Raw genomic sequence first — 6,360 nt, forward strand, 5'->3', positions numbered from 1 at the left:
TTTTTAAAAATATCCTATACAATTATATTTTCTTTTTTGTTGCTTTAATGACTGGGACCTTCCCCCATTTCATCCCCATCTAATTTTCTTACAAGCCCTTAATGTCTGTGTATCATTATTTAAACAGTTCTCTTGTTGAATTTTCTTAATTAGTTATAATACTATTGCAATTCATTATCTTTAGTTTTTAAATAAACACTATTGCTAAAAATAACTATATTTATTGTGCATATACTATATGCCATACTTTGCACTAAACACTTGTTCAGATTTGTTACCAAAAAATTTTACCTTCATCAAAATCAATCGGAAAGCATTATAGAATTTTGTTTTGTTTCAGAACATATAAATAGCAAAGAAATTATCTGATATAATTTATTCATGAAATCGTTTGGATAGGATCATTTAGGTAGTTATATTAGTATTTTTGGACATCTTGAATTTTTAAAATTATTGCTCTGATAAGGTACATATATTTGCTTGAGTCAAATTTGGTAATTAATAACTTCATACATGTCCAGTCTATTTACAATTGTGGTTATGTCATCTTCGCAATTGGTAACATTGTTTATTTTATTTTTTCTTTTTTTCTGAAATAACTCAACAAAATACTCATCTTTTCTATTAGCTTTCCCTAAGAATAAACTTCCGAGTTTAGTTTTCAGTTTTACTATTCTTCTTTAAATTAATTTTCTGTATTTTGCAGATATTTTTTCTGTCTGCGGCTTGTCTTTTCATTCTCTTAACAGTGTCTATCTCACAAAAGTATTTGCTTTTTAAAAGTAATTTATTTAATTTCATTTATCATGCTTTTGGTGCTGTACCTAAAAAATTATCATCAAACCCAAGGTCACATAGATTTTCCCCTTTGGTTTCTTCTACAAGTTTTATAGTTTTGTATTTTATATTTAGGTCTATGATACACTTGGAGTTAATTTTGTAAAAGGTCTAAGATCTGTACCTAGATTTTTTTTTTGTAAATGTATATTCAATTGGTCCAGCACCATTTATTGAAAAGACTGTGCTTTCTCCAGTGAATTGCCTTTGTTCCTATGTCAAAGATCAATTGAGAATGTTTGTGCAAGTCTATTTCTGGGCTCTCTATTCTGTTTTATTGATCTATGCATTCATTCTTTAATTGAAACCATGCTGTCTTGATTATCATAGTTTTACAGTAAGTCGAAGTCAGTAGTGTGATTCGAAATTAATTCTTTTATTTTAATATTATTGTCTTTGCTATTCTAGGTCTTTTGCCTTTCCACATAAACTTTAGAATCAATTTGTCACTATCTAAAAATAATTTGCTGGCATTTTGATAGAGATTGTGAGAATCTATAGACCACACTGGGAGAATTGACATCTTAGCAATATTAATATTGGTCCTCCAATCTCCATTTATTTAGATCTTCTTTGATTTATTTCATGAGTTATATGATTATCAGCATACAGAATCTGTACCTATTTTGTAAGATTTATATGTAAGTATTTAATTTTGTACAGAGTGCTATTGTAAGTGATATTGATTTTTAATTTCAGATTCCAGTTGCTTATTGCTCGTATATAACAAAGTAATTTTCTTTATACATTAACTTGTCTCCTGTGACCTTACTCTACTCACTCATTCATTGTAGGAGTTTGTTTCATTCTTTGGGATTTTCTACATAGACAGTCATGTCATCTGTAAACAAAGTTTTATTTCTTTCTTCCCAATCTATACATCTTTTATTGCATTTTCTTATCTGGGGTTATCTAGGGATTATTGTACTACCTAGGGATTCTAGTATGTTGTTGAATAGAATGATGAGAATGGCTATCGTTTTGTTCCATATTTTAGGGAAACAGTTTCCTGTTTCTCATGAATAAGTATGATGTCACCTATATGCTTTCAGTATATAGTAGTTCTTTCCCTCTTATCCATAGGGAATATGTCCCAATATCCCCAGTGGATGTCTGAAACCACGGACAGTACCAAACCCTATATATCCTATGTTTATTTCTGTACATACATACTCATGATAAAGTTAGTTTATAAATTAGGCACAGTAAGAGATTAACAAAAATAATTAAGAATGAAATAGGACGATTATAATAATATACTGTAGTAAAAGTTATGTTAATGTGGTAACTGAAACTGCAAAAGGCAAAACTATGGTTAAGCAGGGAGAGACCATGTTCTTTATCAAGTTGTGGAAGTTCCCCTATACTCCCCTATACCTCTATTACTGAGCACTTTTATTATAAAGAAGTGTTGAATTTTGTCAAATAGTTTTTCTGCATTAATTGATATGACCATATTCTTCTTTAGCCTATTGATATGGTAGATTACATTGATTTCTTTTTTAAATAATGGAGCAATCTTATGATTCTGGAATAAATCCCATGGAGCCATGATGCATATTTTTTATACTTCGTTGGCTTTGATTTGATAATATTTTGTGTAGGACTTTTGCATGTATGTTCAAGAGAGACAGAGCTGTATCTTTCCTTTCTGATAATGTCTTTATCTGGGATAGGGATTAGAATAATGCTGGTCTTATAGAATGATAGTAATTATTGCCTCTGCTTCTAATTTTTGAAAGTAATTGTGGAAAATAGATATCTTTTCTTCCTTAAATATTTGATAGAGTCTATCAGTAACTTTACCATTTAGGCATGGCTGATTTTTTACAGTTATTATTTATTCAGTTTCTTAAATAGATATAACCCTATTCAGATCATCCATCATTTTGAGTGAGCTTTGGTAGTTTATGTCTCTGAAGGAATTAGACCATTTTATCTGAATATGAGGACATAATGTTATTTGTAGTATTACATTATTGTCCTTTTAATATCCACAGAATTAATATCATTTCTGATATTAGAAATTTATTTTCTCTCTTTTTTTCTTAGCCTATCAAGAGATTTATTGATGACCTTGATCTTTTTGGAAAATCAGCTTTTGGTTTTATGGATATTTTTCTATTGTTTTCCTGTTTTCAATTTTATTGATTCTTACTCTAGTTTTTATTATTTACATTTTTCTGCTTGCTTTAAGTTTAAATTGATATCTTTTCTTATTTTTATATATTTGAAACCTTAGGTTACAGATTTCTGGTTCTTCCTTTACAATATAGCCACTAAAGGCTATTATTTCCCTCTAAGCACTGTTTTCACTGCATCTAAAAATTTTGATAAGTAGTGTTTTTTTTATTTAATTCAAATTAAATTTCTCTTGAAATATTTTATTTGATCTACATGTTATTTTGAAATGTGTTGTTTAATTTCTAAATATTTGGGGATTTTCCAGTCATCTTTCTCTTATGATCTCTGAAGTGAATTTCCCTCCATTTTTTTCTTGTTTGCATGTTTTCTTATGAAAACTCAGCTGCAATTCTTTGGTAAGGTCTCTCCACCACCTCCAACCCCAGCTTTATTCAAGATTTTCTCTTTGCATTTATCTGTTTTGCACTTTGAATATTTATGGTATGATATTTTGATATTAATGCTTAATGTTTTCTGAGTAAAAAACAGAATAAATAAAACCTGAATCTGTAGTTTTATTCTATCATTAGTTTTGTAAAGTTTTCATTAATCATTACTAAAAATATACATTATCCTTTGTTCTTTTTTTCTTCTTCTTTGATATTTCAGTTAAGCATGTTATGTTTTGTTAAATTGTCCCACATCTTATAGATATTCCATTTCTTTCCTTTTTTTCTCTCTTTGCATTTGATTTTGGGAAGTTTCTAATACCTTTTCTTCAAGATCATTTATGCTTTCCTTGGCCTTATTGAATCTGCTGATGAACCCATGAAAAGCATTCTTCATTTCTATTACAGTGTTTTTTCATTTCTAGCATTTCTTTTCGATTCTTTATTTTCCATCTCTCTGCTTATAATACTCATTTTCTACTACATGTTTCTATATTTTCTATTAAATCCCTTAACATATTAATCATAGGGTTTTTTTTCTTCTCATGAGTGTTAAAGGCTTTAAGTAAATAAGCTAACTGTAACACCACTATAAAATTATGCTCACCTAAGTACCAGGAAGAATATGTACCAGGTGTTGTGATAGAAATGACACTTTTAAAGAAAAGGATGTGTCAGTCAGTAAGTACATCACATCACTAAGAACAAAATTATATTCTCTCCTGAGAGATGGACACAGCCCTGTCAAAGTTTAAGCAGAATATATAAAGTCTTTATAGCAGAAATGTGATTGGGATATTCTAGCAAATAAAATTTAAAAAATAAAAGAAGGCTAGAGCAAAGTTAGTGTGATTAAAAGTAGCATCAGTCATTGGAGAAGGAGGCAGAGCTATATTGTCTAAGGCTGGCTCTTGAACACTTAAAATGTTGCTATTGTGACTAAAAAAGTAAATGTTTAGTTTTATTTAATTGTAATTAATTTAAATTTAAGCAAAAACTAAAACCAGTATAAATTTTTTCTATTAAATGATTAAATGCAACTTAAAAAAAAAATTTTAGACACAGGATCTCCCTCTGTCACCCAGGATGGAGTGCAGTGGCATGATCATAGCTTATTGCAGCTTTGAACTGCTGGTCTCAAGCAATCCTCCAGTCTAAGCCTCCTGAGTACCTAGGAACACAGGTGCACACCAACAGGCCTGGCTAATTTTTGAATTTTTTGCAGAGATAGACTCTTACTATTTTGCCCAGGCTGCTATCAAACTCCTGGCCTCAAGCAATCCTCCCACCTCAGCCTCCCAAAGTGCTGGGATTATAGGCATGAGCTACTGCATTCTGAAAAAATTTTATTGTTTTCATAAGATGATATTCCACATTAGCAGTTGTGTCACATAGATATTATTATTATATTCTAATATACATGTGAGGCACATACATTATCTCTAATATCCATAAACACTTCTCTTGTTTAGTCAGTGTCAATGGATTAATTTAGCCATTTTTTTTTCCCTGTGCAGATGTAGCTTTATTTTTGTTCTAAGAATAGGTCAGAGGAAATGAAAGTCTCTCTTCCATTTGCCCAGTGTATATTTTTCATTGTTTCGAGTTTTTAACTCATCTGCCTCACATTGTTTTAGGCAAAACTTTTATATATGGAAGATGTTTGGATTTTGATTTTTTTACCAAATCTGAGAATCTATGTTTTTAATTTAGAGGTTATCTTCAAATCCAGATATTGTGATACCCAAAAGTCATGATCTTATCTTTTTATTGTATATACTTATGGTATAGAACATGATATTTTGATATAAAGTACTTACCTTGATATATATATACATAATTTATTACTACAGTCAAGCAAATTAACATACCTATCATCCTTTTCTTTTTCTTTCGTTTCTTTTTTTTTTTGTGGAAATAATACCTGAAATCTATTCTCTTGGCAAATTACTAATATATAATATTGCTAACTATAGTCCTCATGGTGTACATTAGATCTCTTAGATTTATTGATCCTATTGCATGAATATAGGTGTAACTGCAACTTTGTACCCTTTGACCTACATCTTCTCGTATCCCTCCAACCTCCCTCCACCACCTCTGATAACTACTATTTTACTTTTTCTATGTATTCAATTTTTTCCAGAGTTCACATATGAATGAAATTATGCAATATTTTTTCTTCTGTGTCTGGCTTAGTTCACTTAGCATAATGTCCTCCAGTTTCATCCATGTTGCTTCAAATGGCATGACCTGCTTCTTTTTAAAAGCTGAATAATATTTCATTATAAATATATATATATATACACCAGTTTCTTTATCCATTCATTTATTGATGGACACTTAGATAATTTTCATATCTTGACTATTGTGAATAATGCTGCAATGAACATGGAGGGCAGATATCTTTGAGGTGATGATTTAATTTCCTTTTAGTACTTACCCAGAAGAGGGATTGTTGGGTCATAGGGTAGTTCTGTTCTTAATTTGGGGGAGAACCTTCATGCTGTTTTCCACAGTGGCTGCTCCAGTCTACATTCCCACCAATAATGCATGTGGATTCTTTTTTCTCGACACCCTTGCCAGCACCTGTTATTTCTCATCTTTTTGATAAAAGCTGTCCTAACAGGTATGAGATGATATCTCATCATGATTTTGATTTACATTTCCCTGATGATTATTGGTATTGAGCAGCACCTTTTCATATACCAGTTGGCTATTTTTATGTCTTCTTTGGAGAACTATCTATTCAGGTCCTTTGCTCATTTCTTTTATTGGATTATATTTTTGCTATTGAGTTTTTTGTACATATTGGTTGTCAACCCCTTATCAGATACATGGTTTGTTAATATTTCCTCCTAATCTTTAGGCTGCCTTTTTATTTTGTTGATTGTTTCTTTTGATATGGAGAAGCTTTTTAGTTTGATGTAGCCTCACTTGTTTATTTTTG

Source organism: Propithecus coquereli, unplaced genomic scaffold, assembly GCF_000956105.1.
Source record: "Propithecus coquereli isolate 6110/MARCELLA unplaced genomic scaffold, Pcoq_1.0 Scaffold414, whole genome shotgun sequence".
Classification (NCBI taxonomy): Eukaryota; Metazoa; Chordata; class Mammalia; order Primates; family Indriidae; genus Propithecus; species Propithecus coquereli.